Genomic DNA, 24,849 nt, shown 5'->3' on the forward strand with positions numbered 1-24,849 from the left:
TCTTGAACATATTACTGTGCCTCAAAGTGAAATTTGTCCAAGCTGTGATCTTACTCCCTATTCAAACTTCATCACATCTTGTTTTACATATTCATTTGTTCCCTATCTTTGAATAGTATCACTATTGACCTTGTATTTCAATTCAGAATGCTAGATAATGATCCTCACTTTTCCTTTCACTCGCCACCCACATAGAATTAATCACACTGCCCTAGATCTCACCTGTTTAGTATATCTAGAGGACAGCTACTTCTCACCAATCTTTTCATAACCTAGTTTAGGTGATGCCACTTCTTGTCAGTATTACATTATTTGTGATAGGTAGATTTTTATTCCCACTTATGTTTTGTCTTCCTTGTTAGATAATTATAGTTCCTGTAACATTAACCTCAGCCTTGGCCATTTGTGTAGCTTTGGTTAATAAACTGAGAATTAATACATGTGGCTTTCGTTTAGAAACCAGCCATCATGTGACTCAACCATCATTTTACCATTCTATTGTTAAGGTAAACACAGATAAAGAAAACACACAAAGCAAAAGTATATGAATAAGGTATACTCCCTAGTTGAGTGGAGCTGTAGACTATGGTCTGATATTGGGTAGGTTCACCACTAGGGTCCTTAGATGAGGGCACAGATGGTGTTCAGCAGCTGGACAAGGCTGTAAGCTGAGCTCTGCTGTAGGGCAGGGCTGGGTGGTACTATAGGTTGAGTTCCAAGGCTGACCAGGGTCACTGTTCAGGCTCCCTGGTTGTAAGAAGCCAGAGGCTATACTCAACAGTTGAAGAGCACTGCTGGCTTGGCTTCTTGCCCAAGCTCATCTGTAGGATGGGATTTGTAGCTGCCTAAGTTCTCTCATCATTTGACGCTAAAGGCTATACTCAGTAGGTGGGTGGTGGTATAAATTTTCTTCCTTGCCTGAATAGGGTCATATAATAGATTCCATGACCAAATCAGCTTGTGGCTAGGAACCCAGAACTTCTCACTAAGCTCTCTGGCCAGATGGGGCCACTTATTTGGCTCTGCAGATGGGACAGAGTCACTGGTTAGGAGCTCTGTTCAGGTGCCCCTGCAAGAAGGAATGTGGTCATCCAAGATCTGAGGGATGGTAGCAGTAAGCTCCTTCCACTTCTCTTTCTCTATTTTAACTCCAGTGGTCAGATCTTGCAGATTATCCCAGTGATCTATGTGAGATCCTACTCACATAGGAATATCCTGCAGGGATCTTGCCCATCTTGTGCCCCCCACCCAAAATCATAGCCCAGAGGGTATGTTTGCTTGGAGGAAGGGCAATGTAGTCAGAGTGTAGCTACTCTTCCTACCCACCTAACATGATCCTTTTCAATTTCTGTGGTTCAAGGGGATGGTTAAGCCTCAGCTTTGGGTCCTGGGGTTTTCACATTGGTGTCTTCTCTATAGATAATTGCTAGTTGGTTTTCTTGTGAGGGAGACTGAAATCAGGAATGACTTATGTCACCGTTTTGTTGATATCAGCCCAACAAGACTATTTTAATGTGAATATCCATTTGATATCATTTTTACTGTCCTGTACTTTTTTCCTATTGAACAATGCCCTTAACTATATGACTGTCAATTGTGTGGACCTCAAGCAAAGCTCTTATATTAAGCGAATTAGGTTACTAGGTTAGTATCAACTTAGGCACAATGATTTGTTTATCTATATAGGGTGTTATAAACTGAATTGTGTCCCTCCAAATTCATTAATTGAAACTTTAACCTCTAATATGACTGTATTTGGAGAAAGGGACTTTAAGGAGATAAATAAGTTAAATGAGGCTATAAGCATGGGAACAACAGAATTGATGTTCTTAAAGGAAAAGGAAGAGGTACCAGAGCTCATTCGTGCTCGCCTGCTCTCTCTCCCTCTCTCTCTCTCCCTATCTCTATGCTCACACACAGAGCAAAGGTCATGCAAGCACATTGTAAGAAGGTGGCCATTTATAAGACAGGAAGAAAGGTCTCATCAGAAATTAACCATGCTAATGCCTTCATTGTGGACTTTAAGCCTCCAGAACTATGAAATTAATTTGCTGTTTAACTCACTTTGTTGTATTCTTTTATCGAAGCTAAGTAGACTGATACATACGAGCATATTATCAAAGTACAGGGCATTAGAGTTTATGGACATTGAGGGAGATAGAGTAATCCTCTTTTTTTTTTTTTTTTTTTTTTTTAAGGATCACTATCTCTGAGTACAAATTCTTGGAGCTTCTAGAAGCCCTAACCCTGATACAGTGGTTCAGAAAGCCTACTAATATATATCAAAACTGATTGATGACACACCAAGATGGGGCAAGGAAAGAGGGAATAGAGACACAGAGATAGAGAGCTGATGTATTGTTTAAACTTCTGGATCCAATCATGTCAGAAGCCAATGATATTACTTGATTTCTTAGTTATGTGAAACAGTAAATTACCCTTCCTTTCCTTTCCTTTCCTTTCTTCCTTCTGTCTTGTTTTATTTTGTTTTGTTAAACTGATTTTTAAGTTGAATTTCTATCTCCTAAAATCAAAGGAGTCATGACTTGTATATAATTATTCTGTTTCAATAAGGTCTCCCTTATGTAATCTAAATAAGAATAGATAATGAGAGCAGAGAATGAATTGACTTAGCTCACAAAAACAAGAGCAGTATATATATATAAAGGATGAGATGAGTGAGCTTCATAACACAATCTTACATGATGTTTGGATTTACTGAAATAAATTCAAATATTGGTGAGGGAATAAAAGAAAAGAAGAATTCTAGTAGAATAAGACTTTGTATCTAAAATGGCACATTTATGGTAGTTCTCTGAATTTGGAAAACATGGGTCAAAATTATTTTAAGCTTTAAACACATTTCTTTCGGCACTCTTACCTTTAAAGGGGGAAAGCTCCTTTTCAGCATTTTTTTATACAATGAATAACTTTCTATGCCATTATTCACCATTCATTAAGGCTACTAAATAATTGCTTTATTTGCATAGTGATACAATGTCCACCTTTATGGATATTCAATGCATCCATATTAATAGGATCAGTATCAAAAAAGAAGAAAAAAACAATGATTTGCAAATGGTGAAACAAATTTACAAAGACCTGTACCAATTTCCTTTTAATTCCCTAAACCAAAGCACAGATTTTGAAACAATGAATATGGTTTTTAAACCTCTACAATAAATAAGCAATCATGAAATTCACCGGCAAATTACTACTACTAATGTTTAGTATGTGCTCACTACATACCCCTCATGATTTTAAGGGCTTTACATATTTTAACTCCATCAATTCTCACAACACTCCTGATTAAGGTATTATCTCTACAGATGAAGATGTTGAGTTGTAGAAACCCCCAAACCTTGCAAAATCACACACTTGACATAACTAAGACTTGATTCTTAGCAGTCTAAAAATAAGTTATTTTACTCAATATACAATGAGGTCTCTAAAAGTCTAGTGCATTCCTTTTATTTTACAGCTGGAGAAATGAAGGCCAAGTGAGAATAAATATCTAACAAAGGTCTCATTTTCAGGTAATGATGAAACTATGACAGAAACTTCCAATACCCAGATTCCCAATTCTGAACTCTTCCTACTACTATGTCTCTTATAAGCAAAATTCTCCAAACTAAGATATACGGTGATTTCAGTCAAGTAGGGATCTAAAATGTATTACAATTTTTTTAAAATATTTTATTTATTTATTGAGACACAGAGAGAGAGAGAGGGGCAGAGACACAAGGCAGAGGGAGAAGCAGGCTCCATGCAGGGAACCTGACGTGGGACTCAATCCCAGATCTCCAGGATCACACCCCTGGCTGCAGGCAGCACTAAACCACTGTGCCACTGGGGCTGCCCTAAAATGTATTACAATTTAAACATGGTGAGCCACATTCAACTCAGACAAAACTACTTTCTCCAAAATCCCTGTCTTGTATGTTTCTGGGTAGGGTGGGCAACAAGGAGATTCTTCTACAAGATTTTGAGAAAGGAAGTGAAACAGTAACCATTTTGTGGCTTGCACACAGTGTCACAGATCTGTCTACTGACCTCATTCCTGTGAATCTATTGCTGGGTCTGCAACTATTCTGCCTTTCCTTGAATCCTCCTTCAGCTTCTCTGACTTCTGGGCCAGGTATGTGTTTAGCTACATCACAAGAAACTAGCTTCTGTTGAGTACCCATACCAAAGATTGCAGAGGCAACAATAACTAACAAAAGTTTCTCTGTTCCCATGGGGTTCTAGGTTGTTCTTAAGCTCCCTGACTTTATATGTATTTTCCATTCCTAACTGCCTTTCAGCCATTCCTGTCATTATGTAATGGGTTGATGAATAAAGTGCCCATTATGATAAGGACAAAAATTATTTACAGGTCAGCTACATGGATATCCACTTACCTAAGAGAATCTTTCTAGAGCCACTCCTGAATGACCTTTATGCCAACAGAAGAAACCAACACTGTACCCCCATTATGGCACCACTTCCTAAAGGATCAGTCAGCTATCTGCTGGCAGGTTGATCATATTGGACTTCTTCCATCATGGTTGTTACAAAGCTTTGTTCTTACTGAAATAGACATGACTATTGATATAGATGTTGCTGCTCCACTTAGCAATGCATTTCCCAGATGGGATCACAGATTTTCTGGATATCTTATTATCCACAGTATTCCAAATAGCATCACTTCTGACCAAGGAACTCATATCACAGAGAAAAAAAATTAAAAAAAAAACCAGGAACATACCCATGGTTGTAGGATTTACAGGTTTATCATGTTCTCCATCATGCGGAAGCAGTTAGCTTGATGGAGTGATGGAATGGCCTGTTGGGGTCTTAATTACAGAACCAATCAGGTAGAAACATCTTGCAGGGCTAGAGCAATGTACTCCAGGATAAAGTATATGCATGAAATCAGCATCCATTATTTTCAGTTGTACTTAGGATAACTATATCATGTTAGGTAGAAGCTTGACTTTGTCATTATCTTTATTTGGAAGCTAAGCATGATTTAATGAGATGCTTATTGGTGCCAAGTTGATACGGAGTGGATTATTTTGGCTCTACAATGTGCCAAGGTGGCTATGCTGAACTACATTTCCCAGAAAACTTTTCCCTATATATCTCCCCTTAGGCCGGGGAAAGAAAGTCCTTGAAGGTGACTTAGAAGGTGAAAATAAAGTAAACACTATTTTGTATTTTACACATTTTGTCGTTGCTCTGGTTCCTTAGCTTATTGGCATGAGACAGCAGGTGGGGCTACTACCACTACTCCTTCCCTTTTACTTTCCTTCATCTTTTCTAACTCTTGGGTCAGGTGCTTCTGCTTAGCCACCTTCTGCAGGGCTCTTATACCACCAATGTTGGAGGTAACAAGAAATGGCATGAGTTTTACTGGGATTATAGTTGTACTTGTGGGTTCCAGATTGGTTTTGGTTTCCCCCACTCTACAACCATCTTCCCTTCCTACTGTCTTCCCTATGGACTTCAGGCTTCCGCAACAGAAGCAAGTGTCACAGCCTTAAAGACACTGTTTTACCAACACCCACAATTGCATACTGTCAAATCTTTGTAGCAAATTTATTCCTATATCATATGTATTTATCTGTTTCTATCTATGTATCTACCTATACATGCACTTATATATGCATCTGTCTCTCTCTCTATCCATCCAAATATCTTCACTAGTTCTGTTTCTGATTGAACTCTGACTGATACACACAGATAATACATAAATTCAATTCAACTAAGATGACTTCATAAAATATTTCTATAAAATTGTTAATATTAAAAACATACAAAAATATGGATTATTTGGCCAATACAATAATGATTATATTCCACTACCTCTACAATGTCTCATTTTGTCAATACAGATATATCAATTATTTTTTCAAATTGAAAAGCATAATTAAATTTATTGATGACTTGAACTAATAGGAACCAGTTTGGTAAAAACATCTTTACATATAACATATGTAAATATATCTCTAAGGAGACTGTAACCATTTTAATAGCATACATTTCAGAGCAATATCTCATTTTCTGTGCTCAGTTCAGTTATATGAAATAAATATCATTAATAAGGCTGTTTTATAGAATAAGGAAACTGAAATTTCAAATTGTTCACTTTCCTCCAAATCACATAGGAAGTAAGTGACAGGATACTTTGAACACAAAATACTTAATTCCATATCTTGCTCACTTATGTTCAAAATGCTACATTCTATTCAGAATAATTTTTTTTGGATTTTTAAAATTATTGAATTAATTAAGTAAGGGATTTATTAAATCATTAATTGATGAGTTTTGTTATGGGAATTAAATATAACATTGCATGAAGCCTGAAGGTTATAGGTCTTCAATATGTGTGTTTGGCAACTCTTAGTTGTTGATATGATGATTATCATTATTAATATTTTAATCTAATTGGCTTTATGCATCATGTCATGTGTATTCAATAACACTGTAAACTTAGCAAAACTTAGCAAATACCAGAGGGCAGCAAATTTGCCCCACATCAGTTCTTTAAACTTAAACTGACTGGACTGAACTACTTGACAACTGTGTCCTTGATAAAATTAAGTTTTAAAAGCTTTGGTTCCCTCATCCATAATATGGATATAGTAACGATAGTTACCTTATAGTGTCATTGCTTGAGTTTCATTCATAGAAAAATGGGAAGCCATTAAAGTGTATTAAGAAGGAGAATTTCGGGCAGCCCAGGTGGCTCAGTTGTTTAGCACCGCCTTCAGCCTAGAGCATGATCCTGGAGACCCAGGATTAAGTCCTGCATCGGGTTCCCTGCATGGAGCCTACTTCTCCCTCTGCCTGTGTTGTGTCTCTGCCTCTATCTCTCTCTGTGTGTATCTCATGAATAAAAGAATAAAATCTTTAAAAAAAAAAAAAAAAAAGGAGAATTTCTATTTGCCCTTGTAAAAGAACGCTCTGTCTTCTTGCGAAGAACGGATGGTTGAGACTAAAGCAGAGATGTGAAAAATAATTAACAAGCTATAGCATGTTCAGGGGAGTAGTGCTATCTTTGACTAGGATGGTGTGTCAGTGGAATTGTGGTTTTATGGTAGAATTCACAGGACTTGGTGGTAAGTGGAGAATAAAAGAAGGAAGTTTAAAAAGATACCCAGGTTTCTAGATTAAGCAACAGGGTAGATGACGTAGCTACAAACTGAGAATGTAAAGAATAGAAAAGAAGCTTATTTTGGTAGTCGTGATGGTCAGAGGTATACAGAAACAAACTTCCTCCCCTTCCTTCGATTGCTTCCTAGTGTACGGATTTCATTTATCTGCTTCATTTTTATGAATATCTATATTACTCAAGTCTGAGAGTCTAACAGAATAGGCTTGTGGACAGAATGTCATGAGAGGGTCATTTTAATAAATGCTTAAATCTTTAAAAAAAACTCCTTTTATTGGATATCTATCTTTAAACAATCTTATAGGCCTTGCTCTCTAATTTATTATTAATTTCTTTGAGACATAAACAAATATTTCTGTAACAACCCAATTCTATTGTTTTAACATCACCTCTATTGTAGAGAGCGGTGACACTTCTATATGAAAGAATGATTTACACTCTTTGCTTTAAATTTAAAACTTTTCTGCAGCCTCTAGCCAGATTGGTGCCCAAATAGTATTTAGGGTACATTTTTTCTCTCTCTTAGGTAGTTTTTCACCGCTCCAGCCACTCCTACAAAATTTGAAAAATGTCCCAAAATATGCAAGTGCTTGGATTACCCCCATACTTGTAAATAAAATGACTCTTTGACAACAACGAACAAATTTTAATATTTATTTATTTGAGAGAGAGAGAGGTGAGCATGAGCCAGAGGAGCAGAGATACTCAAGCAGACTCCATGCTAGCATGGAGCCTGACCTGGGGCTCGACCTCACAACCCTGAGATCAGGACCTGATCCCAACCAAAAATAAGATGCCTAACTGATTGTGCCACCCAGGCACCCCAACAAAAAGATCTTTAAACAATCTGATAGGTATGTATTTCAGACGTATATGTATTCCAGAAGTGGCATGTGGCATGGTATGAAAAGTATATATAGGAATCAGTGGAAATTTAGACTTAAAGTGAAGTCCACAGAGAATTTTTCAGCATATTCTCTGAGCAAAAATTAGGAAATATATTCAACTTGAGAAAAACAATATCAAGCAAGAAATCATGAAAGTAAAACATAACATACCGTCTTTAAAAATCTAGATAGTTTTTTTCTGCATATACTTGATCATAGCATTTAGCTATTTAATGAGTATAATTTTGATTATTTTCTTGATGAGACTATGACCATCTTGATGCCAAAGATTATAAAATTTAATTTTACATACATTATTCTTAGACGAAATGGATGTTCAAGAAGCACCTGTTGACAAGATGAAGTGTAGAATGAGATTTGATAGTATTAGAAGTTTTATATATTCAGTTACTGCTGCTGACATGTCAGTAGCATGAAACAGCTTGTAATTGTCAGGATGATATTATTTGTCATTTGTTAAATGAAGTACTAGCTTGGCTTAGAGTTTCTTGCACTGTTTTCTGTAGGGTGATGGAACATTTGGAGTTTATCAGCCAGTATGGATAAATTTATCATTGGGTATAACCCTTTCTGGGTCATTCAGGTGTAGGTTAAAAAGAAAAATGACTATAATGCTGGTGAGAGGTATATTTGTTTGGCAGCCCTCATGCTGAACTCAATGTACTGAAAGTAAAGGATGCAGGCAATAGCCTTGAGTCCAAGCTTCCAGGGAACCCTTTACCCCATTGCTCCTTGCTCCTGACCTCACATTCATCTTAAGAGGTGAAGCAAGAGTTCGTGTCCCTGGCTCCTTCAAACTTGGAATTATAGCCCAACTCCCAGTCAGGCTGTCAATTACTGCCAATTTACAGGGCTAAGGGAAAAGGCTTTATGGCCTCTTACAAGCAGAAAAAGAAAAGAAAGAGAAAAAATGTGAGGTGAATATGAGCTTGGGAGATGCTATCAATATGCATATTTTGCTTTGCCATTAATTTCCTAAAGCTCTCTGCCTTGTAAAAATCAGCTATCACACTGACAGCTAAAGGAAAAATATTACAGAGCATTTGGTATTCAAATATCAGTTGGATAAATTGTAACTTTCCCCAAAATGAAGCCTATAAACCAATGGATCTCAATCTTTAATGCATATTAGAATCATCTGGAAGGCTGTTAATGCACCCCCAGAAATTCTGACTCATGAGATCTAGGATGGCATTGGACAATTTGCATTTCAAACAAATCCCCAAATGAGGATGATACTACTGATCAAGACACCACAATTCAGGAATCACTGCTTCAGCCAAAATTCAGTTTTAAGATCATTTTGTTCATCAGTTGATATAAACACTGCACATGCACTTTTAACCTTAAAACAAACAAATAAACAAACAAACAAACAAACAAAAACTCTGTGAAAGAGGTATTAAATGCAATGGAAGAAAGGTGCATTACAAGAACTGAATCCACAGGACAGAACAGCCTTTTCATTGTCCACACATATTCTAGAAGAAAATGAGGATGAATAAGATGATAGGCATGCCTGACATTAAAGAAAAGCTTATCCGTGCCTAATGCAATAGAAAATGTGTTTAAGAACAATTCACAGGCATAAGAGTCTGACCCTTCCGTGAGCCAAGTTCACGAAGTCCTTAGCTGTTGGCTGAATACGTGCAAATAAAGTACAATAGGTGATGAAACAGGTCTATGTCATGTAAAATGTGACATACTTTCCACTATTCTCAGAGTTAAAAAACGGAGTGTTTGACCTAGACTTAAGTTTCTTTTTATTCTTTTTTACAAATCTATCTTCCCTCTTCAAGAAGTTAACCCAGTTGTATAGATACAGGCTATATGGATAGGTAAACTGATCTTAAAAAATGATACGCTCACATTTTTAGAAGGTGATACTAGCTTGACATCAGTCGTGATCAATTGGAGAAATTTTGACCCCCAGAGAATATTTGGCAATGTCTGGAAATATTTTTGATTGTCACAATTGGGGAGGCACTACTGACATCTAGTGGGTAGAGGCCAAAGATTCTGCTAAAACATTTTATAATGCAAAAGACACCCCCACCCCCACCCCCACCCCAAACTCCACAGAGGGATCATCCAGACCAACATGTCAGTAGTGCTAAAGTTGAGAAACCCCAATTTATACCCAGGAAATAAATGGACTGAAGAGAATTCATCTGTTCACATGCATTGCCACAGATGTGAAAGAAATAGGATTGGGCTATGGTATAGAGGATTAGAAAATCTCTAGAAATTTGGTCACACCATGCTTCAACCTCATGGTTATAGATCTGGCATCTTGCAATCTTACATATGCAACCTTACACATGAAATTAATATACTAGATTATGAAATTAAATTCCCATATCAATATAGAGTATAATTTACCTATTTCTTTTTCTTTTTTTCTTTTTTCTTTTTTTCATTTCAATAGGTATTATCGAAGGTATAAGATTCTGATTGACACTTATATTCTGATGGTGGTGGCACTGATGGCCACTCTCCTAATAGCGCTTCTAGGACTGATAGTCAAAAAAAAATCACAGACACAAATCTTTCCAAATTTACTCAAGCAATCCAATTTGTCTTTTGTAATGAAGTTGGCATATTTAAAAAAATCATAAACAGAAATTGCTCAAATGAAAGTATTTGAATAGTCTTCTCAACAGTTTTTTTTCATGCTTCAGTGATAGTGATTCTTTTTATCAGTCACAGTAAAAGTAAATCAATATTTATGTAATCCAAGAAATCTGACTAATGCTAGGAATTACTGAATAGACAATTACATTTCAAATGCAAAATTTAACAAAATAGTGGTATAATACAGGAAGCAAATGAAGTAGCAATACAGTAAAACCAAGTGCATTTCAAAGAGCCCACTGATTTGAAGCTTTTCCATAATCTGTTTTCAAACCTTCTTTTGATATTCATAAATTCAAATTAGATAATAGAATTGATGAAAGAAATAAAAGATGTCTTAAAGGTATCATCTTTTAACATAATATTCTTGGGTAGTTTATGACTACAATCAGAGTGGCAGCTTTATCTACTTTAACAGTGAGCTTCAGGGAACAAGGTTGAAAAGTATGTTCATGAGGAAATATGTCAAGTTCATTAAATGCTTAACATATCATAAGTAAAGAGTTATTTTTTATAAAGGCATGCATATTTCTCCTCTATTTCAAATTCTAACATACATTTATTAATCTAAAATACTTCCTTTCCTATTGTGGAATTGGAAAAACAATATGATTCAATAAAATCATCCTTTCAATTTACTTATTTGGTGATTGTAGTTGTCAAATTAATTTGATAACTTATTCATATAACATTCAGCACAGGACCCAGATTCCATAAGTAATAGATAAACTGCTGAGTCATACCACTTTTTTAAAAGATTTTATTTATTTATTCATGTGAAAGAGAGAGAGAGAGAGAGGCAGAGACACAGGCAGAGGGAGAAGCAGGCTCCATGCAGGGAACCTGATGCAGGACTCAATCTGGGGGCTCCAGGATCATGCCAAACTGCTGAGCCACCCAGGGATCCCCCATACCACTTTTTACATGATTTCACTTATTTATAAATTTGTATTTTTCTATATGTGTATGCAAATCAATATATAGTTCTTCACATTATTCTTTTTCTAAAATCTTAAGTTCCTTTTATTACCTATAAGAAAATTGTGTAATAGATTTTATTTAAGCATCCATTCTCTTGATAATTTTTTAATGTTCCTTCCCTCTCCCTCCCTACCTTCCTTCCTGCCTTCCTAGGGGCTCTCCCAGGCACTTCAGATGGCCAACTCTGAATTGTCTGCCACTTTCCTAGGTTTAGCACAGACATTCCATGTATGTTTGAAAGGATAAACCTATATAGAAAGTTTTATAAACTTTCACTCCAGCTAGTTATAATGTCAAGAGTTTTGTAATTCTATACATAGAACATCAGAGAAAACATCATATGTATGTAAGTTTACAGAGCAAAAGCAATTCCAAATACATTGATCCAAATAATCCTGAAGCTGAGTTCTATGAAATCTTTGGACGCAAGTTTTCTTAAACCTTTTGTTCTAAATATCAAAAAAGAGATACAGGAATTACAGTTAACTCAAAATCATGGATTCTGAGCTCGTGATCTCAGGTTATATATTCTGTTCAGTATCCTCTGTATTTATTTACATTTTCTCTGGCCTCCAAACCTGCAGTTTGCAGTATGGAAATTGTCACAACCAGGTTTTTGTATTCTACCCAGAGAGTCCATGTCTTACAGATTCTAGGTTTACTCTCTTTCTAAATCTTAACTGTTCTCCTACGAGACACATCTAAAATCACCATGAACTCACAGGAAAATACAGAAACACAATATATGGCAGACTCAGTAATGGAACAGTTGAACATTCATTACAAAGTCAGATGAGTTCTTTGTCATTTAAGGAGACAGAAGAGACTGACATTAAAATGCAGTTCATTAAAAGTGAATTTTAGCCTGGTCATTTACAGTGCCAAAACATCTGGAGACCATTCTAATTTATACTGGAGTGCCTTCAAATATATTTGAACTCCTAACAAAACACGAGGGAATTGGTAAGTATAAAGCTTTGGGTTTTGTACTGAAGTGACTTATCTATTTGTTTTTTAGAATGCTGCAATATATCAGCCTAAGCACCCTTCAGCACAAACTCAGTTATGCTCTTTAAAAGTGTTATATTTTCTCCTCACCCTTCAATTTTTACCTTAACATCTTTGCTAAAATATGTATTGATAAATAGTTCAGGAAAATAAGTGGTTAAGAAAGGTGAACGAAGCTCCACCTCCAACACGGGCACAGATTGCTCATCCTTAATCTAAATAAGACAGAGAATCAGAGCTCAGTAAGGGGACATGGTGCAAAGGCGCAAGTGAATCTGATGCACCAGATGGCTGCACCCAAACTGTCCCTTCTTGTTCCTCGTAAAGCTAATTTATCAAAGTACTGCAAACAACAGTCATGTTTTCCTCTCCAACATTTGAAATGAGGCTATTTATTTACATACTATATAGCACCTTTAGCTTTCACATTTTTTTTGTCCCTCATAATAACTTTTTGGATAATTAAGTGGCAGCTCTTTAAAGGTGAAAGGAATCTTACAGTGAGATTTGAGGAGTATGTGAGTCACAGTGAGATAACTGCCAATTCGTAAGAAAAAAAAATCACTTAGGCAAGGACCAAAGGCTGTTTTACTTCCAGTTCCTTTTGAGTGGTAACGTATAACCTTTTTATTCTCCTAATATCTCTTGTTTTACCAAGAGAAAAACACAGGAAACAAAAACATCACAACCAGATCTTACTAACAGTTTTAGCACCCAGTTTCAAATTTTATCTTAATGCTAATGGTGAAGACTTTCCTGGTCTTACCAGTCAAAATAAATCAATCCTTTCTGTTTTCACTCACTGGTCTACTCAGCCTCAACTGATTAATTTCCGTCTGCCCGGGATAAAAGCATACACCATCCTTCCTAATTTCAAACAGTTTACGTGTTACTCAAAGGCAGAGACTTTGGGACTTCAGTGTATATACCTAATACTATGTACAATGGCTTACCTAGGACAAGGTCCTCAATGAATGAATGCATGAGATTAGGCACAGTAGGTAGATGATCATCAGAGGCATCAGAGTCAGTGAAGGATTATCCTTGCTTCTTATTTTATATGTAGTGTCATTTACTTTTACAGTTGAAAAGGAGTTTCAGTTGCATGTGTATATTCCCCTTCCCACTATTTTGTTTACAAACACATTGGAATTCATCATAAACTCCTTCACATTTACTGATTCATCATAAATTCATTCATTCATTTGACAAATACCTATTGCTAAGTGTGCATTCATATAACAAGCACCTTACGCCTTACTTGTACTATGTCTCATAAATAAAAGGAACATAATCCTGATTTCAATCCAGATCTCTCTCTGAAACTTGGTATCTTTAATCTCTATCATTTTTTGTCTGCCCAAACTTAAGGCTGATTCCAGTTATCAAAACATAGGCCGAGTCAAATTAATTCCTTGTATATTTTGTTTGTGACAACTGAAATTTATATTCATATGTTTCTTATTTTTCTTTTCCTTCTGCTTTAAGTTATTTCTTCTGTAATTCCTTTCTAATGTTAAAGATGACACAAAGTCAGTTTATAAAATATTCTTAAATATGGCAGTAAATATTATATCTATTTGTACCCATATACAGAGCTGATATTGGTCTGGAGCATGCCAAAACAAATAAACCTCGTGGTTATAACGGTCTTCAATTCCTACTGTCTAGTGCATATGCTATACCATTTTATATAGAAATCTCCCCTGACCAAAAGTCTCATACAGAGCCTTGTGACCAGGCTGCCCCAGGGGAACCAAGACTAACCTAATTTCCCACTGTCAGTGTGGCACTCATGGGGCCATTTGCCAACCTGGGGCAGACAAGGCAAGACTAATTAAGTAGTGGGATGCCTGTATGGCTCAGTTGCTTAAGCATCTGCCTTTGGCTCAGATCATGGTCCCAGGGTCCTGGGATTGAGTCCCGAGTCAGGCTCTATGCTCAGCAAGGAGCCTGCTTCACCCTTTCCTCCCTACTTGTGTTCTCTATTGCTCTCTCTCTCTCTCATACTTTTTTTCTTTCAAATAAATAAGTAAAATATTAAAAAAAAGAAGACGGAGTCATATAATACACATTTTTACTTTTACTTTCATTGCACTTTTCTTCTGGTAAACACACCTATTTTTCCTACAGAGAAAGACCTCTTTTATATTGCGTGAAGGATTGCTAGGATATCTGCTCTATCAGTCTCCTCTATTTCCTGCCAAAGGGTGGGCTTGTTCAAACATAGCCAATCTAATTGTCACTCAAAGAAATCTGAATCTTAAACAAAGAGAGAAAAATTACAAATAATTAAAGAGTTTGTCTGACTGGCAATGCTCTGGCAATACTGTGTGTTAGTTTCTACCACAGGTATTCTCAAGGTGTAACTCTCTTTTTGTGCTTCTGGGGCCCATTTCCCTTACTCCACACACTCCAAGCATTCCTTTAACCATGTCAGTATTATCAGTTGAATTGTATCCTTTAAAATTACACATTCAAGTTCTAATCCACAGTACCTGTAAATGTGAACTTATTTGGAAATAGGGCCTTTCTAGGCATAATCAAGTTAAAATGAGGTCATTGCTACAGACCCTACTCAATATGACTGGTGTCCTTATAAGAAGAGAAGGGATACAGAGACAAACATGCAGGAAATATGTCATATGATGAAAGAGGCAGAGACTGGAGTGATGCATCTATAAGACAAGTATTTCCAGCAACACCAGAAGCTAAGAAAGGGGCAAAAAACAGATTCTTCCCTAGAGCCTTCAGAGAGAATATGCCAACACCTAAATTTTAGATGTCTCACCTCCAGAAATGTGAGAGAATACATTTCTGTCATTTTAAGGCACCCAGTTTGTGGCACTTTGTTGTGTCAGCCTTAGGAAACTAATATAGACAGCTATTCCAAATTATATATATATATATATATATATGTTAAATATATAAATATTTAATTATATATATTTTTAAAACTTAAAAGAACTAGTCATCAGGAGTATCAGGAGTTGAACCTCAATTTTATGCAAATATCATTTGGATGACTGTATATACAAGGAGGTTGGGTCTCTCCTTCAGTCCAGACAAAGTAATCCCATTCTACAGTTGCCACTCATTGATCTAAGAAAAGCCATGTGTTCTAGCTCATATGGGGAATCTGCTAAGAGACTTCTGGAAATGAGTTTTTCTCCTTAAGGAAAGAGACCAGCATGTGAAAAGAAATGTTTACATAATTCCTTCTATAGATATTGTCTTGCAGGGTATGGCAGATGTCTCATAACTATGTAGTGAGACATTATCAGCGCTCTGAGTATCAGAAATGTAGCAACCCTGGGTGCTAGGTGTAAGCCACTAACAAACCCTAGAATCAGGAGGCTCTAGACTCATTAGGGGAGCTTAATAAACCCCATTATATGAGCTACTTCCGTTTTTGTATTTTGGTATCTCTAGTCAAAAGCATATTAACTATAGCCTTGGAATTCTCTAAATACTTTAATCCAGTAAGTCAGCTGCTCACCAAAAGTGGCATTAGTGGTCAGATACTCAAGGTAATCTCTGATTAGTGCAAGAAATATTTGCATTTGTTGTCTGGTGTTATACCACATAACATGGATGTCTACTTGTCATAACTACACAGTAATCAAGAGTTCTGTAATCCTTGTGTCAGTCATGCTGGAATCTCTAAAATGTCCTGAAAACTGGATTCCTCTTCATTCTTGGTTTTACATTTTTCAAGGTCACTGAGTCACAGAATTTTGGGTATTTTTAGCTTCTATCTGGGGAATAATAAGAGAAGAAACTGGGACAAGAAAATAAAAGGAGAGCAAAGAAACTAAATGAACATAATGCAAACTTGAAATAGATCAAGAGGGATCCCTGGGTGGCGCAGCGGTTTGGCGCCTGCCTTTGGCCCAGGGTGCGATCCTGGAGACCCGGGATCGAATCCCACGTCGGGCTCCGGTGCATGGAGCCTGCTTCTCCCTCTGCCTGTGTCTCTGCCTCTCTCTCTCTCTCTCTCCCTCCCTCTCTGTCGATCATAAATAAATAAAATATTTAAAAAAAAAAAAAAAGAAATAGATCAAGAGTTTTAATTTTTATCCCTGAAATCTGGATATTGGGGACTGAATCATGGTAGAGCTGTCCACTAAAAATTTTGGTTTGGTAACAAATTACCTTGTGCAGGTTTAAATCACAGAAATCAGATTGGGAAGAAGAATTAGAAAATGCCCTGTGAGCCAGGTAACTTTTATTATTTTAATAGCTTTTATTCTTTTAAGCTAAGTGTGGGCTAGGAATGGATTTTTCTATCTTTCTGCTCTACCATAATCAGCATGTTTCTTATTTTGTCTCCTCCTGCAAGTCCAGATACCATGGTCATGTTCATAGCAAGAAGTGGGTGGTGAGATGGAGGGTCTGTTTTGTCTGTACTGATTTACCAGGAAAGCCATTCCACTTCCCCTGTAAGACATTCCCTTTAGGATCATTAAATACAACTGGGTCTCAAAACCACCTTTAGTCACAAGGCAGGATGTCAAAGCAAGAAAGAGAATTCTGATAGTTGAGTTATATCAATCATTAACTATCATCCACCAATAAACAAAACAATATTCTAAGCATGGTATAAAGAACAAATAGATCCAGAAGAAGCAAATGATGGTGTCTGCCATACTATGTTATTAATAAAGGTGTCTAGATAGTTTCTTATCTGAGCATTTGATTAACATGAACTTCTTTTACCACAATTTCTCATACACTCAGAAAAGAGCTGACATTAGCTTCATGGCCTGGATGAGTTCTGACAGAATAAACAATACTTGATTAATGTGTTTTAATGGCTAGGCTAGTGCTCATTTGAATGTTGGCATTATAAAATGTAAAAGCTTTTTTATATAAAATCTAAGTCACTAAATGGGACAAAGACTTTGAATTTATTAAATGTTGGTTTAATCTTTTAGAAAATTATCATAGAAAACTCTGGATTATATAGTGATATTTACTTGATAAGATTTCACAGTGTGTATTGCATATTTAAATAAATGTATATTTGTTACAATATATTATAATTGGGGGTGTCATAGGTGCTGAGTTATCTTTTGTGTTCATGTTTTATTACAGGCAATTTTTCATATTGCCCTATTATCATAGGAATACTTCTTACAGAGAAAATGTGTTTAAGCCATTATTCTAAATGCATAGTAACTACTATATCTTATGTTATGGTTTGCTATATGATTTATATTATCAAGTAGGAAAACAAAGGATGAATTATGTCCTCTATAGGTAATGTTTACTTTAATTTCTATAGAGTACAATGTATTTAGTTTCTTGGACTGTGTTTAGTTCCTCTTATTCTCAAATACAGTAAACATTTGCACTTGTGGTTGCCTGTAGCTTCCATGTGCTAAAGAGTGAATAGATAAAAAGATGAAATGATACAGGAAGAACAAAATTTACCACCTACATCCATGCAATTGCAATGCACAGAATAGATTGTGATTTGGGACAGCTGGGTGGCTCAGTTGGTTATTTGTCCACCTTTGGCTCAGGTCATGATCCCAGGGTCCTGAGATTGAGCCCTGCATCAGGTTCTCTGCTCAGGGGGAGCCTGATTCTGCCTCTCCCCCCTCACCCTGACTCATGTTCTTTTTCTTTCTCTTTCAAATAAATAAATAAAATCTTCTTTTTTTTTTTAAATAAGAGATTCTGATTTATATTTCTATTATGTAAAATTAAGATTTCATTTCTGGCTTTTCACACTTTCAAAGAATTCCGATTTACCATGTCAGAGTCATGGGCCTCACCAACCAGCTGTATGGCTCTGTAACCATCTCAAGTCCAGCTGTGACCTTGGATTGTCAAATATATTAGGATTAGGGAAAACTTTCTAAAAACTATTTCCAGTATCTATGCTTGAATTCAGCCTATAAAAAAATTTGTGAAAAATTAGAAATGATGAGTTAGCTGGTAGCATCCATGGTTTACAGGTAAAATTGATTTCTTTGAAAAATAACATAGGCAGAAAATGCCAGCAATAGTTGTCACTTATAAATTAAACTTAGGAAGTCCTCTCTATTCACGAATGTAAAATTAGAAATATTTACATATATCATTCACCTTCTTCAAGCTGTCAGGACACCCCTTGATCTAGTGTGAAAGGAAGGTGAATGCTATGAAATTATTGTTCTGATTCATGTACATAAGTCCTTGTTAGGTTAGACAAAGGAAGGTGCTTTGACCTTGAATAAGCAAGTATTATTACCTGAAAGCCCCAAGTAAAAGCCATGTTTTCAGCAATGGTTCAATGAGGGAGGGAGGTAGAGGGAATAGGCCTAAAGCCAGTTTGTAAAATGACCAATTCTCAAAAACTATCAGAAAAATACATTAAATCCAGTCCAGGATAATCTGCGGTAGCTGTTGATTGCTAGAGGCATGAGCAGAGGGAAAGACAGGTAGGAGGCAGGAGATTTAAGTAAAAATGCAAGGACAAAGGGATGGGAAAAAAGAATCAAGGTCAGAGAAAGATGAAGAGGCAGAGTGTAAGACCTCAAAAGTAAAGAGAACAATCTGTGTTAAAGGGAAAGCTTGTTCATTCTATGAAACATTCAGAAACAAGAAATGTGTTTAAAATTAGTCATTCCATAAATTCAATATTTGACAAGTTGATTTTCACTGAATTGGTTCTTAAAGAATTGATATGGGCTGAATTTGACAGTGTCAAACACTACTACATACTTTGAGTTAAACTCTTTTGATATGCATGGGAAGTATTCCTTACATTAAACTGAGTGACTTTAATCCAATCAGATCAACAGCTGGCTCTAAGCTGCTGAAGAGGGTAGGAGGTCAAATTGAACTAAATGAGAAGGAAGGGACATTTGGTCTCAGGGATTCCACAGGTGGAGAATTATTATGAATAACAGGAAAATGTAGAGAACAAACTAAATGTCTGACAATAGGGCAAAGTTAAATAATATATGAAATACAGATTTAGACATTTATGTGATAATGAATATTTATCAACATAGAAAGATACATTATATCATAGACTGTGAGAGCAAAACTTCATCTGCTATGCTCACTATTAAATCTACCACAGTGCCTGGTATAAAGGAAAAAAAAGTGATTACCAAAGAAAATATAAAATATCATATTTTCTGTAAAAAAAATGTTTGAAAGAAAATTTCTTAAGGTTTTAATGGTGTTAAGTATTTTTTCAATCAATGATCTATAATTTTTACTTTATATCAGTGAGCATGTTTTAATTTTAAAAGAAAAAAATAAAATTAGACTAATGGCATTCAAACTTCTTATTGTATCCTTTGTTATCCTTGAATTTACATTGTATGTGTTACCCTTTTTGCCATTTGGCTAATCAATTCCTTTGGATATAGAAACCTACTGTGACACAGCCTGGCCCCAACACACATAATGAGCATGCACACACACTATACAAAACAACTCCATATATTCATCCTGGAACTGATACTTAAGAAGCAATGTTATATATAGTATCTTGCTAAGATCTATTGAAAGTAGAGTTGTCAAGATATTCCCAATTATATTTCATCTTTATGCATATATATATTGCTATGCAATGGACACATGAAATGATCAGTAAAGTGCTTACTGCATATTAGATGAGTGGTATTGACCACAAGCAAAAACAAACAAACAAAAAAAAAACCAAGAATCTATGCTTAAAGAATCCTTTTGGAGAGGAAATGAAGATATAACAATTTAAGCAATATTAGGAAATATTCCTTACAAAACTAATAGTCATCCAAGAGTCATTGTTAGCATGTATATTTGGGCATAGAAGTCCATTAATATAGGTTCATTAACAGTTAAGTATGGTTTTTTTATACTCATTCTTTCTATACTCATTCACTACCCAAATTCACACTTAGTTTCTAAATGTCTCCTCTACAGGTCTTCTAGGTAAAATTTGGTTTAGTAGAAATTTTAATTCAGGATGCTTTCCTTAGTTCCAAAGCTTTAAGATATTCCATCTGAAGTTACTGAAATAGTAAAACCTTCTTCCTATCCCATTCCACTGCAATCCATTTCTACGAGGGAAGGATATTTGTATATTACTACCTTTTCATATAGAATGATTAAGAAAAGAATTAAGTTTGCTTAAGAACTAGGTCTGTCTCAATGTATAGGAATTTTCCTTTCCCCACAAAGATTCCATGTATTTTTAACAAATTATAAATAAAAAAGATAGATATTGCTATTAGAACAGGACCTCTGGTCATGGTCTAGAGGTAAGAGATGAGAAAGGGGAACTGATGATCACCTATGTAATAATGCAAAGACCTATTTCTATTGCCAGTAATAAATTAAGCTTGAAATGACAAAGTACACTTTCCATTATTCTCCTAAAAGTTATTTTATACAAAAATTAACTATGGGAACTATGGGCACTGTGGGAAATAAGCTGGAGATTCAGTGGCCTCATGAATACCTCTGTGAATGAAAGAAAAATGAATTCTAGGACATACCTGCATTCTGAGGGACTGAATGCAAAAGTACAAGTTATCCTCTCCATTAACTTCCTTTGCTGTTATTGTGTATTGTTTTCTTCAGGGCATTCATTACTAGAGCAAATAATATCAATTGCTTATTTCTTGCTTCTCTGTCCTCTCCCTATACTAACACCTGAGCTTCATGAGAACAGGAGTTCTACGTACACTGATTATAGATATCCCTTTCCCCCTAAGTGTATCTAGAACAAGATAGTTGCTTAATAAACACTTGTTATTGGAATGTCAGTGAGCAATATTCTGAAGAATTAAGAAACAGAGTTATTAGAAGGAGCTGAAGTTAGTTAACACTGTTCACATCTATGTAATATAAAATACTGGAGAATCAGAGTGTGATAATCAGAGGAAAGAGTAAAATGTTAAAACAGATATGAAAGCAGTTGGGTGGAAAAAATTATACAACAAAGCAACTATTGTTTTGGCAAACCAAGATTCAGATGTTAGAAACCCTTCTAGAGGAAGTTATCCTATGAAGCAGAGGAAATGGATTCTTGATTTACTTTGAGAAGAGATAAGCTGTTCAACTTACCATAAGTTCTCATAGGACCTAACTTTTAATTTCTGAGTTCTCAAGAAAGGTTATCCGAACCATGTTTTCTGAACTGTGTCTAAACTATGTTTTCATCACATGGCAATTGTAGCTTGCAAAGTACATCTATATAATCCTTAGCATTTCTTGGCTTGCAGTCTGGAAAATGTCATTAGCTTATATCTCATGGGAAATGTTATGAACATTTTAATTAGATATCATTCTGCTCCTGTCTCTTTTTTTCTAGAGAAACATGGCTCCTGAGAGATATAGGTAGAATACAGAAAACATACGTCACTCCAATATTGCTTATTACTGTGTGTGCATGTATGCGTGTACAGTGCATATGTTTAAGAACGGTGTGTGTGTGTACATTTTCCTGACTTAGGATAATGATTCTGATGGGATGAATTGTTGAAAGACCATCATGATTTTCTAGCCAGTAGAAACCTAGGTTGTCTGCAAGTTCTAAATTTCAGATGATAAAAAATTTCAAAAGGCAATGAACATTTTTCATTAAGTGGGTACTCTAACAGTCAATCATTAGAGACCAGAGGACCAAATGAAGGGATGAGGAATCATATATTCATCACACATAGTCAGAGACATATTAAAGTGTTTTAGACTAAGAAAGGACCACTGTGAGCGAAAAATAAAGGTCCTGCAAGATGTTATTCTAAATTGCATAACTCAGATACTAGAAACTGTGGTGTATCATATTGCACTCTGATTATAAAAGAGACAAAAAAACTTGTTTACATTTTTAATATGATACAAATATAATGAAATTGAAGCACTTTGGGCTTGTTACAGAATGACAATTAAGCCATCAAATAGATTCCTGAAAAGCTGTAAGAAAAATAAAGAATGATTCTCACATATGAAAGCATGGCAATATTAGGATATAATGAGTATTTGTGAAAAAGTATAATTGTGTTTCATGCATACTCTTAAAAGAGGTTTTGTTTTTTAGGATCTGTATCCAAAATAGTTCACCATCAGTAAGAACTATGGTAATGGAATAAAGTGTATCTAACTGTGCAGCTGACATCTCCATTAGATATTTATTTAGCAGATATGCCAAATGCGGCATGTCCAAAAGCAGAAATATAATCCTCTTATATTTAGCTGCAAGTCTTACATTTTCCCAATCTTCCCCATCTCAATAAATGTTATTTTTACCTACCCAATTGTTCAGGGCAAAAATATCAGTATAATTTTTATCTCTTTGTTCTCCTCTTTCCCTAGATTTCATCTATTGGTATATTATCTTACTTCTACCTTTAAAGTATTTCCTCTTTATGTAACTGATATATTTAAACCATCAACAAATGTTTTTTTCACAATTAATTTTCCATATAGCAGCTCAAGTGATCTATTCAAAATGTAAATCACATTATATTTATGATCTGATTAAATCCTTCAGGGATTTTTAATTTTTATTAGAATAGAATCCAAGCACTTTACCACTTATAATATTGCCCAATCTGTAATTTTCAACTCTATCCTCTCCTCCAATTTTATCACTCACTCTTCTCTCCATAACTTTTCAAATCCTCTCTCAAACAGCCAAGACAGGGAGATTCCACTTACAGAAACTTCTTTCACTGAGTGCACCTATAAGTCTTCGACTAAATAGAGATATTGAGGACTAAAAAATATATTTTTATTTATAACAGCAGATGGAATGGGGAGTCAAACAGGAATTCAAAGTACCACTAAACTGGTGGTGAATTTACAATTTTCTTTGCTCCCGTCTTGCATGGCCTAGACTAACAAGGAACACAAAATTGCATAATAAAGACAGAAAAAACTCCAAGATTACCCTAAGGAATCTACAAAAGAATAAAATATAGACCATATGAATTAAAGACCAAAACAATATAAAAATAAATAAAAATAAAAATGAATAAATATCAATATAAGATATCTTTAAGTAGAAATAAATCCATTGGGCAGCCTGGGTGGCTCAGTGGTTTAGCACCTGCCTTCGGCCCAGGGCATGATCCTGAAGTCCTGGGATCGAGTTCCACATCGGGCTGTCTGCATGGAGCCTGCTTCTCCCTCTGCCTCTCTCTCTCTCTCTCTCTCTCTCTCTCTCTCTCTGTCTCTGTCTCTCATGAATAAATAAATATATTAAAAAAAAAAAGAAATAAATCCATTTGAAAACACAATATGTGTGTTTTGTGTGAAGATGGGGAAGATAGGAGCCTGAGATGCAGGATATGTTTTAGGCTATGATTCTCAAAGTGATTTCAAAGATCTCTATACTTATCAAATCACCTACTGAATCACCCATGGGAGGACATAGCAAGAGGCAACCACTGCAGGCCTGGAAGAGAGCCCTTATTGGAAACTGAATCACCCAGACCTTTATCTTAGACTTCTAACCTCTGGAACTGTAAAAAAATGAATCTCTGTTCTTTATGTCATCCAGTATGTGATATTTTGTTACGGTAGCTCAAGCTGACTAAAACACTAGTATAACAGAAAGATTATAGACCACTGATAGAGAGTACTAATTAGGAGAGAGAATACAAAACCCATCTGTACATATATTTTAGTGACATTTAAGGACATCAAAGACAAGATGATAACACTAAGAACTCTTGCTTATAGGCAGCCCAGGTGGCTCAGGTTTAGCACTGCCTTCAGCCCAGAGTGTGATCCTGGAGATCCGGGATTGAGTCCCACGTCAGGCTCCCTGAATGGAGCCTGCTTCTCCCTCTGCCTGTGTCTCTGCCTCTCTCTCTGTGTGTCTCTCATTAATAAATAAATAAAATCTTAAAAACAAAAACAAAAAACTCTGGCTTATAGAAAAATATGATCACCTGATTAGTATTAGAATTTTCAATATTAGCACTAGATACAGAAAAGAATAAGGAATAAATATTTTTGAAGTACTGAAGTAAAAACACTTTATAGATTGATACGTCTAATAGATCAATAGAAGAAAACATAATTAGAAACTGATGTAAAGGATAACCATCAGAACAGACACATTATTAAATCAACAAATGACAAATCCAAATAATAGCATAAAGGAAAAAAATAATCAGAAAGTATAATAAATTGAAATATGAAACAAAATGTAAAATATACTAT

The sequence above is a fragment of the Canis lupus genome, chromosome 4 (assembly GCF_048164855.1).
Source record: "Canis lupus baileyi chromosome 4, mCanLup2.hap1, whole genome shotgun sequence".
Classification (NCBI taxonomy): domain Eukaryota; kingdom Metazoa; phylum Chordata; class Mammalia; order Carnivora; family Canidae; genus Canis; species Canis lupus.